General features: G+C 42.6%; 1 pseudogene; it reads left to right on the top strand.

Moving 5' to 3' along the window:
• The first annotated feature begins 8177 nt into the window (after positions 1–8177).
• On the top strand, positions 8178–18080 carry LOC110587401 (annotated as a pseudogene).
• Positions 18081–21089: the final 3009 nt, after the last annotated feature.

Here is a 21089-nt window from a genome sequence, read left to right on the forward strand (position 1 = left end):
TCATACAGAATTTACTCTGTTGTCTGACTTCTTTCACTTGACATTATATTTAAGAGATGCAAACTGCCTATGGTCATAGTTTGTTCTTTTTTTTTTTTTTTCCTGTGTAGAATTCCACTGTGTGAATTTACCTATATTCATTATACTACTGATAGACATTTGGGTAATTCTCAGGTTTGAGACATTATAAATAATGCTGCTAGGAACATTATAGTAAATGTCTTTGGTGAACGTATATACACATTTTTGTTGGGTACATACCTATGAAACATACATACATCCATATATGTTCAACTTCTGCAGATATTGCAAAATAGTTTTTCCAAAGCAGATGATCTAATTTTCACTCTATTAGTTTCCTTTTGCTACTTGTAACAAATTACCATAAACTTAGTGACTTAACACAAATGTATTCTTTTAGAGTTTTGGAGGTCAGAAGTCCCAATTGTTGGCTTTTCCAGTTTCCAGAGGCTGACTACCTTTTTTGGCTTGTGGCCCCTTATTCTGACTTCCAATCTCAATCTCTCTCTCTCTCTCAACTCTGCTGCTGTTGTCACATGTCTTTTTCTCCCTCTGCTTCCTTCTCTCCCTTTGATCCTCTTGCCTCACTCTTACAAGGACCTTTATGATTATATTGGGTCCACTCAGATAATCCAGAATAATCTCCCATCTGAAGATCCTTAGTTTAATCACATATGCAAAGTTCCTTCTGTGATATAAGGTAACATATTCATAGATTCCAGAGACAAGGATGTGAACCTCTTTGGGGGGCCATTATTCACTCTACTACACCTATCAGCAGGGTATTGAAACCTGCTATGTTGGATGGATAGAGAGAGGCTGGACTGAACAAAAAAAAAAAAAAAAAGAGAGAGAGAAAGAAAAAAGGATGATGAAGCCCTGAGATTCAATTCACCTGGAGGATTGGCTCTGTTGCCGTAGGGGCTGTGCCAGGGCTGGAAGGCAGGAGGAGGAGTCTGATGCTGGAAAATTATCTCTGGCCACCACGATCCTGGCGTCACCAACATATCTGGGGCCAAGGGCTTTCATAAAGAGAATGAGAGTCTAGGTCGATTTGGGCCTGGGCACCCTGCCAAGTGAAATGTTAGGGAAGGATTGGTAACAGCAAGAAAACAATGTGAACAGATCACATTATGCACTATGGGTAAGGTCCTGTGGTCAGTAGACAGTGTCCCACCCCATCCATGTTGCTGTCCATCCTACAGGCTCTGAGGACTGATTCTTTTCAGCGTTGCTGGTGGAATTGTGGGGTAGGGTGAAGATGTGATGGGTGGCAGAGCCTGCAATCTAGGCAGGCATGCCCATGCCTTCATTGTAACTTGAATGTTAAAGGGAGATGGATGGCTTTCACACTCTAGATTTGAGGATGAGGACATATAGTTTTCTTTCTTTTTTTTTTTTTTTGATTTTATTTATTTGAGAGAGAGAGAACGAGTAGTGGGGAGGGGCAGAGGGAGAGAGAGAGAGAGAGAGAAGCAGACTCCCTGCTGAGCAGGAAGCCTGACACAGGGCTCAATCCCAGGACCTGGAGATCATGACCTGAGCCAAGGCAGATGCTTAACTGACTGAGCCACCCAGGTGCCCCAAGGACATATAGTTTCTACTTCCTTCTGGCCTCATTTTGATCCAGCCACCACAATCTTGAAGGAGCTAGGACAGATGTTATTATCCCCGTTTTACCAAAGAGATCAGCAGGGCTCCAAGCAGCTTTCTGATTTACTCCAGGGGCCTCAGGAATGGGACCAGAACAGAGCAATCCTCATAGCTCTTCTTGCTCCCCTTGGCACTGTTCCATCTCCCTGGTGTGTGAGATCCACTGACGCCTGAAGTCATGGGAGCTGAGAGGCAGAACTGAACCTACATGCACAAACTAAATTGGACACATCCTACCTTGTGGGTGATACAGTGGGATTACCTGGTTTTATGCCATCAAAAATATGTTTTGGCGGAGTTTTAGGAACATGTAACAGTAGATGCTTGTGTTTGATAAGCATCTTGATCAGAAATCCCTCCATCAACTTTCTGCCTTCCAGAAATAAGCTGAACACTTTGGTCTATTGATGGAACCCCTCCATTTCTCTTCAAAATTGTGGTTTATACTATAAGTCTACTATCTATTTAATTCAGATCTCAAGACAGAGAGGAGATGTGTGATTAGTCTGCCATTTTGAATTAAAAATCCCTTGGTTATCATCCTCCTAGCCATAATCATCATTAATAACTGCTCCCCTGTCTTGGACAACTTCCCCCTACCCCGGCTTTTTCGTCTTCCCTTCTACCCCAGTCCCCCTTAGGTTTCTCTGCCTTGACCACTTACTTAAGTTGTTCCAAGGAGAGTGTCAAGTCGTTGGAATCTCCTTTTACCTCACCCTTTTCAACTTCCTGGGAACACTGCTCTACTGTCACCCTGGGACTTTGTTCTGTGATTTCCTGGATGGACCCCATTTTATAGGTCTGTGTCTTCCTCGTTCTTAATTCGCTTCCTCTATTTGTGGATAATATCTCTCCAGTAACTTCCTAAAAAGGGTATGTGGAAGGTAAATTTGGAGTCCTTGCATATCTGAAAATGTCTTTATTCTACCCTAACACTGTTTGATTGTTTATCTGAGTATAAAATTCTAAGATGAAAATAATTGTCCTTCAGAAACCTGAAAGCATTCCTCCTTTATCCTCTAGTTCCCAGAGTTACTGAGAAAAAATGTGAAGCCATTCTGATTCCTGATTTTATTTGGGACACTCCTACCCCCACTCCCACTCCTTTTGGAAACATGTAGGATTTACTCTTTTTCTACAGTGCTCTAAAACGTCACTATTACTTGCTTTGGTCTTTACTTATTTATTTACTTATTTACTTATTTATATACTTATTTTAAAGATTTATTTATTTATTTGAGAGAGAGCATGTGTGTGCGAAGGGGGCTGGGCAGAGGGAGAGAGAGAGCATCTCAAGCAGACTCCCCACTGAGCCAGTACCAGACTCTGGGCTCAACCCTGAGATCACGACCTGAGCCAAAACGAAGAGTCGGCTCCCAGGCGCCCTAGGCCGGGGTTGTTTTTATGTAATCTTTTAGGCACTTAGTAAGCCCTTCACATCTGGAAACTCATGTATTTCAGTTCTGGGAAATTTTCTTGGAAAGCAGTTATTAAAGAGTGCAGTGAACAACATATAGATAGTTGGAACTTGATTTTTTAACTTTGAAGAGAAAGCACAGAAGATGTAATTATAATTGCAGAAGAGACTAACCTTTTATCAATCTCAGTGATATAAAGATAACAGTAGAGATGGCAGAGCGGAGAGTTCAGAGAAGGAAAGTGAGTGGCAGGAGAGCGGGGGCTCTGATAGCCTCATCTTACAAAGTAGGGGGTGGCAGTGAAAAGATGCTATCTACATTTGACTGACTAGAAATGACAGATGTAATTACTGGAGACACTGGGATAGTGACACGACTATCATGGGAAGCAGTGGTGTAGTGAGGGAGCAAGCCAGGTTTGGGGGAGAGAATGACCTGAGCTAGGGAAGTGCGGGGGTGGGGAGGGGAAGCATTTAAATAGGCAACTCTTCTTGACTAATTTTTCGCCTGTCTTTCACAAACTCCATCTAATATCTTTTTTTTTTAAAGAAAAAAAATGTTTGAGGTAAAATTCACACAACAAAATAAACTGTCTTAAAATGAACAATTCAGAAGTTTCAGAGATGGTTTTTGAAAGCTTTAAGTGGTGTGTCCCAGAGTAGTTGTGGCAGACTGGGGACAATGGGCAACCCTACTGGGTGGGTTTAGGAGAGCTGAGGTGAGAGTGTCTCAGGTCTCAGGTTCTGGAGCTCCTGCTTCTCCAGCTCCTGGGACCCGCTGGGCTTGGCTTGGGGGCCAAGGGGAGGCTCTGTCCCTGGTCCTCAGTGGGCTGTGGGCAGTGGGCGGAGCTATCTCCTCCTTGCCTCCGCTGCCAATGGCCCAGATCTTCTCATCCATTCAGGAAAATATTTAGTTTCAGCTCTTGAGATGCAAATACATTTTTCAAGGCCTTTTTCATTTAAGAAAAGATCCAAATACAGTGAATATTATCTTTCATGGCAGGTTCTCTGTAGGAGAGGAAAGGCTATAGGAAAACATTAAACAGTAAGCTTCTTGTCACACTGAGCAAAACAGAGCTTGTTTTACTCCCTATATTCATCATTTTTTTCCCCCATGGTTTCTTTCCAGTCATTTTTTCATGTCTCCCTCTTTCTCCATACTGTCCTATCATAACAGGAAGCCCCCTAGCTGAGCCTTTCCCCAACATTTTCTAAACCTTGACAGCTTCGTGTGGGAATGGACTCCTTGCTATTCCCAAGCTTGCCAGCATTTTCCTGATTCATCTTTGGGAGAAGATTGCTTTCCTGTTCTGGGAAGGAAAAAAAAGTACTTCTGATGTGCTAGAAAGATTGTGAGGGCTAACACCTTCATTTAAGGGTCCATGCTTAAAATCTGTAAGCCTTAGATTTGGATGTGCCCAGTCTCAAAACCCCTAGCTGTCCACAGAGGTCCCACACACTGTGCCTTTCCTGATAGGAGGAAAGTTGCCTTAAAGAATAGTTTCATAATAGCCTTCGAAAGTTACCAGAGAGCAATAAAATCTGTTTTGTGTTCAACCCTTGGTCCTTAGGCTACAATCCTTAGGCCAGGCCATCTTTTCCCTGGTGGTAGGGGCTGGGCCTCTGTATCTTCTCTATATCCTAGCAGATGAATATTTAAATGGCTCTCTTGGATTGAGTCCTTCCGAGTTGAGAGGCCTGTTTTTTTGTTCCTTCTGCATATTGGCTTCTGTGATATTATGAAAAAGCTGGAGTTTTCTAAAATTTAGGAGATGCCTATGATTCTTTCCTTGGACTTTGTAAATGGCTTAGCAAATACAACTGCAGGAGTAGCAGGGTTACGCAGTTTTAGGACTGCTTCCTCAGAACCTAAGTGGGTATATCCAAATCCTCTTCTGGAATTCAGAATTTTAAGACCATGAGGAACTGCTCGGCATTATGATAAGAAAGATTGACCTTGTTGAGGGTAGAGTTGGCGTTGGGGCCTGAATGTAGAGAAAATGAGTGTTGGACTCTGAGGAGAAGATACAGGGCCTAATGGAGAGGCCAGTTGGGGTACCCCTTAAAAGGAATAATTGACCTGTGGACTTTGAGGCAGTCAGGAAGAGGATCTAGATTTAAAGATCAGTGAAGATGGCTTTGGGGCCAATTCTAATGTTTTTACCAAATGGGATTCTCCTTCTCTCCCTCTCTATCATTCTCTTTCTCTCTCTCTATATATGTATTCTATATATTCTCTCTCTCTCTCAATATATATATATATATTCTCTCTCAATATATATATGTATATGTACATATATATACTCACATATCAAAGAAATCCATGGCTGGTACAGCTGGTTCCTTCCCTCTTCCTGTTCAGCCATCCTCAGTTTTCATCTCATGATCACAAAATGGCTGCTTGAATTCCAGGTATCTTGTCCACATTCCAAAGCTGGAGAAGTGTTAAGTGTCAAAGGGCAAAAGATGTACACCATCTGTATCTCTCCTGTTTTTTTCTTTTCTTTTCAGTAAAATAATAGTTTTCCTTGGTTCCTGACCCCAAACTGGGTCATATGGCTACCTCTGCTTCTGAGGGAAGCAAGATTTTTTTTTTTTTACAGAGTTCACCGAAATTACTAAAATCAAGGTTCTGTTGGTAAAAAAGACAGACTAACATAAGTTTCTATGTGACCCTTTACAATGGCTTAACCTCTCTGTTTGCCGGTTTTCTCATCTGTAAACTGGAAATTGGACCATAACTGTGCCTATCTTAGAGAGTTGTCGTGAAGATTAAATGAGTCGATTTTCATAAATCATACAAAACATAACACTATAAAAGTGTTCGTGAAATACATTGGTAAAGGGGAGAGTGTCCGCTGGGTGGGCAGTTAGTAGGGCCTCCCACTAAGCATGGCCATTCTGCATGGCAATTCTCTTCTGCAATAGCCGCCTGTTGAACATGACACCTGAAATTAGCTATACTTCAGGGATTAAGGGAAGAGCGGCCGCCCTCACTCCGCAAGGCGCGCGGGGCAGGAGCCTGGGAAAGGTTTGTAAGGTGATCCGTAGAGAGTGCGCCGGGGGCTAAACTCCTTAAAGTAACAAGGCACAACCACGAGAGTAGTAGCCGAGAGGCAGCTGGGATGAGCGGCCTTTCCCAGCTTCCCTTGCAGCCAGTGTGGCCACGTGACCACGCTTCCGCTACGGGGGGAGTGAGTGGGAGTGCAGAGTGCGGAAGGGGAAAAGCCCGGCCTTTGCCTTCCGCCGCTTCTCCCATCCCCTGGCAATGCTGGACTCCTCTGTGAAGACGGGAGAACCGCGGGGAAGCGCGGATCCCTGAATGAGTGTGCGATACAGAGCCACCCACTGACCTGGGCCGCCTACCCTGGACGGTTAGTTATATGCGAAAGAACATTTTGTTTGAGCCACTGCGTTTGGGACTTACTCATTCCAGCCTTTTACCTCAACTAATACAATGACTATCATCATTTTTTTTTTAAGATTTTATTTATTTATTTGACAGAGAGAGACAGAGTGAGAGAGGGAACACAAGCAGGGGGAGTGGGAGACGGAGAAGCAGGCTCTCCACCGAGCAGGGAGCCCGATGCGGGGCTCTATCCCAGGACCCGGGATCATGACCCAAGCCGAAGGCAGACGCTTAACGGCTGAGCCACCCAGGCGCCCCTATCATCATTTGATATTTAGGCAATGATAATAACATAGGCTACCTGTAGGGAGGGGAACTGCGGTTGAGGGAGAGTGGTGGGAGGGAGTGTCGTTTTGTGTTTACTCCATATCTAGAATTGTTGAAATTTGAACCATAGAAATGTAATACTTAAAAACAAAAAAATTTCACCTCTAGTCAATTAAAAAACCTTAAAATGGAAATTATTTAGTTAAGTAGAAACGTTGATCTTGCACCACCGAAGTCTGCCCGTGATTGACACTCAACCAGCACTTACCTACTCCCTTACCTTGGAATCCTGTGACCCGGGCAAGGGAAAAGAGGATGGGTAAAGCTGGCAGAAAGGAGCAGCCAGGTGAATTCCTGAGTGGAAGGCAGAGCTGCAGTGCTCTGCCCGTCTCTGCGGAAGACCACTCATCGGCATGCCCAGCAGTCGGACTCCTCATCCTCCAATTAGACTGTGCATCAGCGTGAAGGAGATGGTCCCTGCATGCAGATTGATGTCACATCCATTTCCTGAGCATCCGATGTGCCAAGATGGTATCTTTTAATAGGAGGCGCTCCAAGAGACTTGTCCTGAATTTTTGGTTGGATGAGCAAGGTGACATTTTATGCCAATTGAAGGAGAATTCAGTTTGCATCCTTGTAACTTGAGTTGATTTTTCCTGCCTCATATATTTTATGGTGCTAAGAAAGAATGATTTATTATTTTCCTATTGATGATTTCCAACAAAGCTCCCATTTCAGAGACAAAAGGAAAGGGGCAGTATAATATTGAGTGATTTTTCTCCTTAGGGACAAAATAGGAGTTTCTTATTAATGTGGAGCTAGGGAGGGCATTGTGTGATTGATAGTTCAGTTTCCTCAAAATCTTATGAATATTTGAAATTACTGTTTTATTCTTGCTTTATGTTTTCTTTTTCCATACAATGGCTCCTTTTATAAGCTCTGGCCCCTGGGAAAACACGGATGGCATTTCCCCCTCCCAGGTGCCCTTGAACTCTGGGTATTTTTCCCAGGAGAATTTGTCAGTTGAAATATTTGGTAAATTAGTAACAGAAAAAGGAATCAAATAGTTTCAGAAACCACTTTTTAATAGTTTGAAAGTTAGAACATTAAAAAACGAATGCATTGTTGGTACCAGTTTAATTACCTCAGTTTAATCATCCCCTTTGGTTCTCAGTTGCCCACCAGACCAAGCTTTATGCTGATCCCTGAGGGTCCCTCGTAAAGCTGACACATGCCCTCCCAGCCTTGCTGCCCAGCATTCGCTGTGGGATTCATCCAGAGCCACGGCCAGACTGCTGCTGGCTCCTGGGGGCACACAGCCCATGACTTACCCCTCAGATGTCACCTTGTCATGAAGTAACCTCCCCCCTTCAACCAGATGCTGCAACCACAGTTTGTGGATTTGGGTCCATGTCCTGTGGACTTAGCGGCACAGAGCTAGTCTTTACCATCTTCACTGCTCTGCAGCCGCTGGCCCATAGTAGGTGCTTAGGAAAGTGAATTGCACTGAGGGGCTAAAGAAGCGAACCAAGGCCAGATTCTTCTCTGTCAAAAATGTGCTCTCTGATGGGGCTGGCACACCACCGCCCAGGGGCCAAGTCTAGCTGCTGCCATTCTTGCAGGGCTCATGAACTAAGAAGGTTTTCACATTTTTAACTGGTTGGAAACAAGCAAAAGAATTATTTCATGACATTTGAAAATGATGTGAAATTTCAGTATTCATAGATCAGGTTTTATTGGAACCCAGCCACACCGTTGGTTTACATGTTGGTTGTTGCTGTCTTTCCAGTTTCACGACGCAGTGGACTCCTTGCAATGGAGATCATATGACCCGCCAAATGTGAAATAATTCACTGTCACTTTACAGAAAGTTTGCTAGCCCTTGCTCTATAGGCTAAGGACTTTCAAATGGAAATATTCATTTTTGCTCTCTTCCAAATCTGCAGCTGTGCTAGGAGCATAAATGGGTGTTACTTCCCCATTTTTAAAATACTATTTACTGGGGGCGCCTGGGTGGCTCAGTCAGTTAAGGGCCCGACTCTTGGTTTTGGCTCAGGTCATGATCTCAGGGTCGTGGGATGGGTTCCATGCTTAGCGTGGAGTCCGCTTGTCCCTTCCCTCCCGCCCCCGGCGTGCGTGCTCTCTCTCATAAATAAAATAAAGACTATTTACTATTTTGGAATTTTCTGAGCAACAGTCCTATGTATGATAAGCCAGAAGTATTCAGTTCCTGCCACCCTCAAGAACATTCAGCAGAGGTACATTCAGTACATCAAATAAGTACCTGTGCTGTGCGGGTGGGGGGTGGCTCTCTGGAGATAATGCTGATGAGCAAGATTAACACAGTCCCTACCGTTGTTCTTCTTGCCTTCTAACTTCTCTATCAAAACAATGATCAGGGACGCCTGGGTGGCTCAGTCGTTAAGCGTCTGCCTTCGGCTCAGCTTATGATCCCAGGGTCCTGGGATCGAACCCCGCATTGGGCTCCTTGCTCAGCAGGAGGCCTGCTTCTCCCTCTCCCACTCGCCCTGCTTGTGTTCCCTCTCTCGCTGTCTCTGTCAGACTAAAAAAAAAAAAAAAAAAAAGAGAGACCCTTCTCTTTGATAGAGAAGAACAGAAGGCAAGAATACCTTAGCTTGTCTATGTAACGTCAGGGAAGGCTTCTCAGAGGAGGGGACATTTCCAGTGAGACCTGAAAGACGAGTAGGTGTCATATCAGTGAAGAGTCTTTTACATGGACAGACAAGCTTCTATCTTATTTAAGCTACTGTTATTTGAGTCTCTGCTATATGTGTCCAAACCTGTATCATAATGAATACATTCCTTTTTTTAAGATTTTATTTTTATGTAATCTCTACACCCAACATGGGGCTCAAACTCACAACCCTGAGAACGAGAGTTGCACGCTCCACTGACGGAGACAGCCAGATGCCCCCATTCTTTGGACCACAGTAGACACTTCCTTAAGCAGTTGGAAGGACCCACTTCTCCTGTGAGACTGGGAGTCAGAGCCACTACGTAGCCCAGTGCAGGGAGGAGCTTTGTGTTCCAGGATAGAGGACTCTGGGTTGCTGGCCGGTTATTCTCTTTAGGGAGGTTTTCTTTGGTCGGCCCCTGAATATCTGAAAAATATATCAAAAATAAAAGGCCTCTTATGTGGGGATGCCACTGCAGTTTGTCGGACAAATTCCTCTCTGAACTTAATGTTTATTCTAGAAGACTATCTCAGTCCTTGAGCTCCTTGACAGAACTCTCTTTCCTTCTCTCTTCTAAATTTCTCTTCCACATTGGCCATAGAAAGGGTCCTACCTAATGGCAGCAATCTGGTGGGAGTCTGCTTGCCACTTTTGTTTTCAGGGTGGAAAAATTGTTTCTGAGGCTTAGTGGATTTGCTTTGGAATGAGGCTGAGAGGACTTAGCTCTAGTGTCTCTTCTGACATCTATCACCTAAATTCCAGGTAATTCAGACATCCCAGCTGATCTCTAAAACCAGGACAATGCAAAGTCTTAGGGAAATTAACATCATCTCTGTGAAGAACTTTAGACCAGGACTAAACACCACATATTATTTTTTTACTTTAAAAATCAGTAACAGCCTGTGCTCTGAATGAAGATGTGCTTTTTCCTTCCAGTGATTCATTATTCATTTCAGATACTCACTTTGTCATCCAGAGGAGCCATGTAAATATGAAAAGCCAGCCCAATAAATTAGTATCCTGATGAATATGTTTACATTAACTGGACCAATCCCTGATTCATATAAATCAATGAAGAGATGAAGTAATGCTGGAATAATCAATCAGCTGTAAACCTCTCCAGAACATAATTAACCTCTTATGGATGCCTCCAGGATGTGTTGAATTTGTAATCACAAGTGAGAAAACTGTGTAGTGAACATTTGTCAGTTTTGGTTGTCTAGCATCCGAACACTCTTTCTATTTTCGTGAGTGCCAGATGAATGGAGGTCAGGATCAGGCTTCCTACTCTGGAAGCTGGAGAGGAGCAGATAATCCAGCTTTGGACTCCTTGGACCCGTGTGTGGACATCTGACCAGGGCTCAGCCAAACAGAAGCTCTTTCCCCGAGACCTTGGCCCTTCAGGGAGGGGTAATGAGGCCAGAGACAGTCAAAGAGCATTCAGAGTGGCTGGATGGAATTAAGACTTGAGTGGATGGTGACAGGTATCCAGGGCTGATGATGCCAGAGCCAGCATCCTACATGGACTGAACCTCTGGTGGGATCTTGACTGTGCCATGCACCCCTGAGTTCCTATTTCCAAGACTAATTCTCCAGTTTCCCTGGAATTCTTTGACACACCCAGTATCTTTCCAATAAATTTCTTTTTTGTATAAGTTAGCCAATATTGGTTTTATTATTTGCAAAAACACTGGCTATATCATACTCTATGTGAGAATAAGATACATGATATTCTGTACCTGGTCCAGTTCTAGACCAGGGAGAATTAATTTTAAAACTACAGTTACTTTAAGGGTCCAACTGACAGGAAAGCATATATTTTACAAAGAATGTTGAGTTGTAACATGTTTGTTCAGTGCACTTAATTGCTACTCATTCTTTGAAAGGACAAAGGACCAATCAGAGACAGGCCACAGTCTCCGTGAGAGCCTGACAGAAAGGCAGTGGTGTTTTAGAATTCAAAGGGACCTTTGAAACCATCTTATCCAAACCCCTTATTTTACAAATAAGAAAATTGAGGTTCAGGCTAGCTAAATGATTTATCCCAAATTGCATAGCCAATTATGGAAGAGCAGGGATTGTAATCAGACACCCACTCCTGGAGAATTGTTTTATTTGGCAGGAAAGACAGGCAGGTGAAGAAGGGAGTGGCAAAGACAGGTATCTAGTTTGCAGAACTGGGATCAAAAAATGTCTGTTTGGTTCCAAGGCCAGGGCAGTCACAGAATTAGAGACTCTGACTCTGGGGTCAGAGTGTTGCTACACAGAAAGGCTGGCTGGGGGTCGAGATGCTGCTGGAATGCAGGGTTGGCTAAGAGCAGGATAGTCTCAATGCGAGAACCAAGCCTGAATTTCTCTCATCCCTGAGATGTGTGGACAAGGAGCCTAAGTGTTTAAACACTTAAAAAAAAAAAAAATGCAAACCCTGTAGGAACTTGTCACTTTCTAAAACTCTCATGAATCCAGCTGTAACTCTTAGAACTTTGATTCCCTCTTTTTTTGGTCTGGATATTGACATGCCTAGTAGAATCTCATTGCAAATGGACTTCTCATCCGTTGGTGATACTGTCTAGTTGTTAGGTAGAATTATCCCTTTAATTTGAGATACTTGCTTTACTTTGTTGGGCAGATATTAGTTATATGGACATCCACCCCCAAAAAAGGAACTAATAAATCATTTAGAAGAATGGACTTTGACTCCTTTAGGCTTGAAAATCAACATTTAAAATAAACCTGCTTTGGGGTGCCTGGTTAGCTTAGTCAGTTGAGCAGCTGCCTTCAGCTCAGGTCATGATCTCAAGGTCCTGGGATGGAGTCCTGCATCGGGCTCCCTGCTCAGTGGGGAGTCTGCTTCTCCCTCTCCCTCTAACCCTTCCCCCTGCTCGTGTTCTCTCTCTCTCAAATAAATGGATGAATAGAATCTTTAAAAAAAAAAGTAGGTTTTATAAAAAAAAAATAATAAACCTGCTTTCTCAAGCATCACTACCATACAGCATGCTTTCATGTCACATTATTGACAGATGTTTCCAAAGCACTGATGTACTTCAGGATAACTCATCTCTTCTGTATGATATTGCCCTTTAGAATTGCTTTTTGCTTACTATTTGATACATGCCCAATATAGATCTTCTTACTCTTTTTTAAAGTTACACTGCTGGATGAGCAAAGGGTCTGCAATGAAAAACAAAGAACTGTCTCTAACCAAGCTGGTGACTCTGTTGGGAATGGGGGTCTCCCAGAACAGAGAAGACTAGAGAATCCGGGCAAGACTGGGACAAGCCTTAGTGAGAGAAGTCTAGCACATGTTATGCCAGGAAGGAGAGCTGAGATAAGAGCTGTTCCTGCAAGGCTGAGGTCATAGCTCCTACTTAACAAATATGTAGAAGGAAGAAAGAAAACTAAGAAGTGATCACCTGGTTAATATACAATACTTAAACTATTTTTTTTTAAACTTTGAAAATATTTGGTGAGCATTTTTACAATGTAAAATAGTAGTGTGATGAAAGTAACTAATTGTTACATTCTGCATTAAAGTAATGTTTAGGTGATGATAACTAATCATGGTACAATAGGATTATTTGATGGTTTATGGATTTAAGTCAAGGGTGTTCCATTTCTTAAAGAACAAGGAGGTTAAGAACTAGAAAATTAACTAAAACTTACTATCACTTTCAGTTTTTCTTTCAACTCAAAGGAAATAATTTTATTTATTTTTTAAACATTTATTTATTTATTTTAGAGAGAGAGAGAGCACTAGTGGGAGGGGTAGAGGGAGAGGGAGAGAGAATCTCAAGCAGACTCCATGCTGAGTGCAGAGCCTGATGTGGGGCTCTATCTCAGATCTCCCCATCCTGAGATCGTGACCTGAGCCAAAACCAAGAGTCAGTCGCTCAACCAACTGCGACATCCAGGTGCCCCTCAAAGGAAATCATTTTAAAGCATGCAGTGTTAAAATGAATTATAAGGCCGTCATACAAATGTCATAGAATACATATCTTTAAATTCTGGGAAAGATATCTATGTGTGAAGGCTCCCTGGAATAAAAACTACCCTTTTTTGGGGTTTGAACCCCTTTCTAGTGGTTGAATTTTTAGTGTTCCTTGATCCCAGTTAAGATTGATTGTGTTTGTGGAGTGCCTGGGTGGTGCAGTCGGTTAAGCTGGTTTCAGCTCTTGGTTTTGGCTCAGGTCGTGATCTCAGGGTCATGAGATTGAGCCCCACATCGGGCTCTGTGCTCAGCACAGAGTCTGCTTAAGACTCTCTCCCCTCTCCCTGCTCTTTCCACTTGCGTGCATGCGTACTCTCTCTCAAATAAATACATAAATCTTAAAAAAAAATAAAGATTGATTATGTTTGTGACTAGGTAAGCGACTTCACCCAGGATGTTACCAAAGCCACATTCTGTGCAGTTTTCAAGATCTTATGCAAGGCAAGACAATGATTGAATTCTAATTTGAAAAGACCAGGAAGACGTTTCCAGCATTCTAATAGATTCGTTTGCCATCCTGACCAGCATTTGGTAATGAGTTAATCAGCGTGGATGGAGTTGCCACTGGGCAGGTTATTTCTTGGAAATGGACTGGACACATTCCTTCCTCTGATCCCTTGCTTGTGCATTTTGTCCTTTCCTGCCTCCTCTTCTCCACTGCACTTTTCTAAATCTCGCAACTCCTTGCAAAGCCAGCTCACCTCCTCCATGGAGCCTTTGCTTACCATCTCAACCACTGTGGCATACCCCTTTTGTGAGCTCCTATAATACTTGTAAGTAGTAGTCATTTGATCCTTGCTTTGTATGTGGACTTCTCTTTACGTGCCTTCTCAGCGAAATGCTAATCTCTAACGTCCAGGGTCCTATCGCCCATCTCTCCATTGCCAACAGTGTCACCTCAGTACAGGCAATGAGCAGTGGATGCCTGATTGACAGCCCCGCTCAGCATGGGGGCTCATTTTAAATCTGTAAGAAAAAAGAAAAACCAGCATGCAGCATCCAAACTCAGCTTGAAGCTTATGTTGAGATTCCCAAGATATTCCCATAGTCTCATAATAAATACCCTGTTAGCTTAGGCTGACATGAGAAGGCGTCTGTTACTTGCCTTACGAAGATAACGTGGACCTGACAAAATTACATAAGGTTCTAGAATGTGGTTGTAAAAGGCAATGTATAACGTCTCAGGTGATCACTGATTTGAACAGGAAGCCTTGGGAGCCCCTGGAATTGATTAAATGACTCACAAAGCTTTTACTGAGTTTTGAGTGTATGGCAAGATTCTAGATATATGAGTATAGCAAATGCTTTTGGGGCTCATGTCATATCCCTTGGGCCACCCCGAATTTTAGTCAGGCTCCAATGACCTAATAGTGATGTTGAGAATGCAGCCTTTATTTATTTATTTTTTAAAAGATTTTATTTATTTATTTGACAGAGAGAGAGCACAAGTAGGGGGAGCAGCAGAGGGAGAGGGCAAAGCAGGATAGAGGGTGTTCTTCCAGAATTATTATTTCTTTTGATATTTTATTAATCTCATATCTTACTGAAGTGTTCTTTTCTTAGCTAAGTATGAAGAGGTGGGATTGGGCACATTTTGTACCACATCCTTAGTGATCTGTAATTATATCCTGTCATTCAAATGCTATTCTATTCAACTTTGCAGAGCTTAAACATCCCTTAACATTTTACTTCTCCTAATACTAAATGGAACACTTAGGTGTTCACAAAATTATCTTGGAACATGTCATGAGAATAAACAAAATGAATTGAAGTTATCATTTTGTACTTGGGGCCAATTATTTTAAAGGAAAAAGAAGGGGAACTTAATTTTTTCATCACAAAACTAATATAACAATATTTTAAAAATTGGGGGATGAATAAATACATCATCCATAGAAATATACTATTGAAATTTGCTATTGTACTTTTGTAAATTTTTATGATTGGCCATATTATAGATATATTTTTTACACAATTGTAGCACTCAAAAATTTTTTATTTAAATCCTTTATTGAGCCAATTTTGGAGCTTTAAGAAGTCATCTTGAGGAATTTGTTCATCACGTAGAGTATTCTGGGATTATAGGTTTTCACTATCCACTAGACAGAGTTCTAAGGGAAGGCTGTATTCCTGGTTCCCTTTCTCGAGTCATCTATGTCTTCTAGCCTCTTTTAGGTCAGGGAATCTTGGTTGTCATGTTTATGAAGGAGGTCACTATAAAATTTCTTAAAATACCAAGCTTTTAAAATGTTTTAATGATTTTTTTTAAAGCTTTGTTTAAGAGAAATATGCACCATGAAAGCAAGGCATTGCTTGGATTTGCATTTCAGAGTCTGGGCAAGACCCTTCTTCACTCTTATGTTTTTATTTTTATTTTCTTCCAAGTCTTATAATAATAAGAATTTACCTTCAGAGATGATGGTGGGCCTCAATGTGGGTCTTGGCATTTATTTTCACTGTGCTTTCAGTGAATTTTTACTATGAATACTCTTGTCCTTCAATCCTCAGGAGTTTTTCTTTTATTATTTCTTTAATAATTTATTTGTTTCCATTTTCCCTATTCTGTTTTTTTTATCTTATATTTTTAGCATATTAATCCTCTTGGATTAATCATGTATCTAATTTCTCTCCTATTATGCATCTTTTTGTCTTTTCTACTTTTGGCAGGATTTTCTCAGATTTATCTTTCAACTTCGGAAGAGATTTTTTTTTTTATTACTAATATTATATTTAAATTTTTTATTTATTAACTTTTAACAACTGGGATTTATTGAAAATATCAAAAGAAAGTACTTCATATACGCAGTTGCCAGCAGAACCAGGTAGCTCGGTAGTATAATAAAAGGTGGCTAGGGACGCCTGGGTGGCTCAGTCAGTGGAGCGTCTGCCTTCAGCTCAGGTCATGGTCCCAGGGTCCTGGGGTCGAGTCCCGCATCGGGCTCCCTGCTCAGCGGGAAGCCTGCTTCTCCCTCTGCCTGCTGCTCCCCCTGCTTGTGCTCTCTATCAAATAAATAAATAAAATCTTAAAAAAATAAAAGGTGGCTTATCAGGCAATCTGTTGAATGGAATATGCCAGGATACACTGAGCATTGACTTTTTTCCTTTTTTTTTTGTGAGAACTAACATCATATTTTTTTAATTTCCAAGAACTCTTTTTTGGCTCCTGAATATTTTTTTTCTATAGTATCACTCTTTTATTTCACAGATAACATTATCTTGTTTACTCTGAAGCTATTAATAAGATCATTTTGAAATTCTCTTCTTTTAATTTTCTCTGAGTTCATATTTTCCACATCACATTCTCACAGTTTTAAATCTAGTGGAAGAGAGTCTTTAAAAATGTAAGCAGGGGCCACCTGGGTGGTGCAGTTGGTTAAGCGTCTGCCTTTGGCTCAGGTCATGATCCCAGGGTCCTGGGATTGAGCCCCGCATCAGGCTCCCTGCTCAGAGGGAAACCTGCTTCTCCCTCTCCCTCTGCTGCTCTCTCTGCTCCTGCTCACTCTCACTCTCTCTCAAATAAATAAATAAAATAAAATAAAAATACTTTTAAAAAAATGCAAGCAAAAATTCCCAGAGTTTGATTTCATGGCCTCTGATTGGCTCCACTTGGGTTATTTGCTCATTTTTGAACCAGGTACTATGTAGGGAGATGCAGTTTCCACAGTTGGTTGGGTGTGGATCAGTGTTCTTCCCCTAGCGCTAGACAGAGAGCTCTATCAGAACTGAAAGTGAGAGCAGAGTCGGGCTTCAAAGAAAACGAGGAGGCTGTTACTAAGGGAAAGAGCCAAGGGATATTGGATGGCCAAAAAATAGTAAATATGCTCACTAAAGTGCCTGGCACAGGGCTTTGCTCTGCAACAAGCTGGTCCAGAGCTCAAAAAGCCAGTGTCTGAATTCCTGCAGTGACCACTTACTCTCAATTTCAAGGAACCCAGCTAATATCCAGACAACACTACTTTTTAACAAAGTCTTACATTATGCCAAAGTCTAGCTTCCTTCAGCTTCTTCTGTGATCTCTGTCCTTTGGGCCTTTGAGTTAAGTGAAGGCAGTGCTCATGTTCCCAGGTCTGTCTTTTCAGATTCAGCATCTCCTGTTGCCATAGCTATTCCTAACCTGACAGCATTTTGAATCCTTTCTCTATCTTAGATCTCTCTTTTTTCCTCTAGGTTTGTGCATTTTGGTGTAGCATGAGCAGCTTAGTATAGAGTATCGTCATGTAGTACAGTTGATTCAAATTGGTTTCTGAATGTAATCTAAGAATATGTAAATAACTCACTTATTCACTCACTATGTATTCAACCTAGAACACTGGTCCACTAGAACCACTAACGAAACCCACAGATCCTGCTTCTGTGCGGCAGCCCCGAGCAGCGGAGCTCACCGGCCCTCACCTGTCCCGTCCCCAACCAGGGCCCCCACCGTCACGGTCGTTTATTGTGGCTCTTGAGGCTACGAGTGTTGGTACCCTAAGCTCAAGAAGGTAGAAGATGAGTTCCCCAGATGCCTGGACATCTGCGGCAAGGGCCACTGGCTTCTTTGAAGTGAACAGAGGGGACGGGTACGTGGTCACGGAGAGCAAGTTTCTGAAGCTTGTGGCCGCCATCAGGGCCACCTTGGCTCAGGGCTAATGTGCCCTGAAGGCCGAGTCCAGTGACCTTGGCCCGGCCCCTCTTGGCAGACGCTTCAGGACAGGGAGGACTGAAATGTCTCGTGGATGCCTGGGCTTTCCCTGATGGCCCTGCGGCCGCCGGGTGGGGGCAGAGACTGACGCCCATGGTCCCTGCCCTCGTGTGTGTGTGTGTGTGTGTGTGTGTGTCCCCGGGAGTGTAGCTCTGCGCCCTGCCTGCCTTGCTCCTTCCTCTCCCCACTTTTCCCCCGTATCTCCCAGCCCCGTGGCCACTCTCTGGCATTTGCGGTGGTTGGGTTTGGGGCTTCCTTCTCAGGGGGTGGCCAAGAGAGGCATCTGGGTGAGTGAGATGCAGATTTCAGCAGTGTTGGCAACGGTTCACTATTCAATAAACATTGGATGAGTTTAACAAGGAAGGAAGGAAGTTAAAAATCCTAATACCCAGGCCACACACCAGACCACAGTTGGGCTCTCTGGGATGAGGGGATGAGAACTCAGGCATTTTTAAAGCTCCCCAGGTGATTCTAATGTGCAGCTAGAGTGGAGAACCCCACTGCTCTCCTATGTAACAGACCTCCTTAAGAATATAATCTCAGTGCTCACAGGTTTCTTAATGTATGGTTTTTTAAAAGATTTTATTTATTTATTTGACAGAGAGAGACACAGCGAGAGAGGGAACACAAGCCGGGGGGGTGGGAGAGGGAGAAGCAGGCTTCCCGCTGAGCAGGGAGCCCAATGCGGGGCTCGATCCCAGGACCCTGGGATCATGACCTGAGCCGAAGGCAGACGCTTAACGACGACTGAGCCACCCAGGCTCCCCAGTGTATGTTTTTTAGAAAATGAATTTGAAATGAATTTGAAGCATATTTGCATCATTTGCCTCTGGCTTAACCTTATTCACTTTTTGTATAGACTATTCATCAAGTCACATCAGGGAAACCTAGGGAAACCATTTGGCCATGTGTATTTATTGAGGTTTCTGGAAAAAGTGATTGTATTAATACTGGTTGAAACCTTGCTTTTATGTAATTTTCTCAGTTTGGTTGATAACTCCTGGAGGATAGTGTCTTGAGTTTCTTTCATTGACCTCACGTAGCATCAAGAGTAATGTTATGTTCTGGCTTTTGAAATGACTTTGAAGAGCTTTTGAAATTATTTTCAACCAAAAAATGTAGTCTTTTAGGACTATGAATTAGAAGCCATCGTGAAGCTGCTGAGTTTTATAGAAAAGCCTTCGTTTAGACTGACATTTATCTTGTAACTTGGCAGTAGGAAAAATTCTGAAACATTTGCCGAACAAAGGTTAAGGCCAAACTTAACTCAGTGTGATGTTTATAAAGCATAAATCTGCACAGAAAGGGGGTAGATTTATTATTTATGTTTAACTACAGTGTCTATTGTGTGTTGTAAAATGTCATATTAAATAAAGTAGACTCACTGAGGAAAAAGGGAAAGGAGGGAGGTTGAAAATAAGGGAGGGAGTAAGTCTAATGAATCTTTGTGGCAGCCTTCTTTAAACTGTCTCCTGACATTTCCTGACTTTAGAACATTTTTGCCAATTTTTATTTTGAATATTTTCAAACATGGAGAAAAGTTGAAAAGAATATTGCAGTGACATCTGTATATCCTTATGTATCCCCAGTGCCTGAAAACCACAAGAGCTGATGGTGCAGCCCTTGTTCAAAGGCCAGCATGCCTGAGATCCAGGAAGAACCAATATTTCAGTTCAAGTCCAAGGGCAGCAACAAAAGCTGATATTCCACTTTGAAGGCAGTCAGGCAGGAAGACGTTTCTCTTACTTGGGGCAAGATCAACCTTTCCTTCTATCAGGCCTTCAACTGATTGGATGAGACCCAAGCACTTGAGGGGGGGTAACTATCTACCTATTTAAATGCTAATCTCATCCAAAAACGCCCTCACAGAAACATCCAGACTAATGTTTGACCAGATATTCTTGGACACCTCTGGCCCAGTTGACACATATAATTATGAATTGTATTAGTTTTCTCTTGCTGCACAAAAGTATTATCACACACTTAGTAGCTTAAAACCAACACATATTTGTTATCTCACGATTTTGGTGAGTCAGGAGCCTGGGCGTGGCTTAGCTGGGTCCTGTTCTTAGTGTCTCACAAGGCTGCACAGGGTGTCCACCAGGGCTTTGGTCTCATCTGAGACTTGACTGGGAAAGGATCTGTTTCTAAATTCACTCAGGTTGTTGGCAGACTTCAGTTCTTTGAGGGCTTTGATTTCTTTTTATTTTTTTTTAAAGATTTTATTTATTTATTTGAGAGAGAGAGCATGAGCAGGGGGGAGTGACAGAGGGAGAAGGAGAAGCAGACTCCCTGCTGAGCAGGGAACCCGATGCGGGGCTCAATCCCAGGACCCTGGGATCATGACCCGAGCCAAAGGCAGACACTTAACTGACTGAGTCACTCACGCACCCAGAGGGTTTTGATATCTTGCTGGCTGTCAGCTGGAAGCCATCCTCAGCTCCTAGAGGCCACTACCGTTCCTTGCCATTGGGATTCCCTGACATGGCCAGTTACTTCCTCAAAGGTAACAAGGGATAGGGGGACTCCACTCTGACAGAAGCCACAGTCTTATGTAATTTAATTACATAATCAGGTGCATAAACATTTATATCCTGTCACCTTTGCCATATTTTATTCTCTTGAAGCAAGTCACAGGTCTGCTCACATTCAAGGAGAAGTCACATAAGGGCATGAATACCCCGAGGTGGGGATCATGGGAGCCGCTTTAAGCCTGTGCACCACAATTCTCTATTTAGACTTAAGAACTGTTAACATTTTGCCATATCTGCCTTCTCTCTGTCTCTCCACACACACACACACACACACACACACGCAAACACACACATTTTTGTCGAACTATTTAAAAATACTTGTCATGATTAACATTACCCTCTAAATACTCATTTATCTCCTAAGAATAGTGCATTTCTACATAACTGTGATATTATTTTCAAGAAAATTAACAATTACTTTCA

Source organism: Neomonachus schauinslandi, chromosome 7, assembly GCF_002201575.2.
Source record: "Neomonachus schauinslandi chromosome 7, ASM220157v2, whole genome shotgun sequence".
In the NCBI taxonomy this organism is placed as follows: Eukaryota; Metazoa; Chordata; class Mammalia; order Carnivora; family Phocidae; genus Neomonachus; species Neomonachus schauinslandi.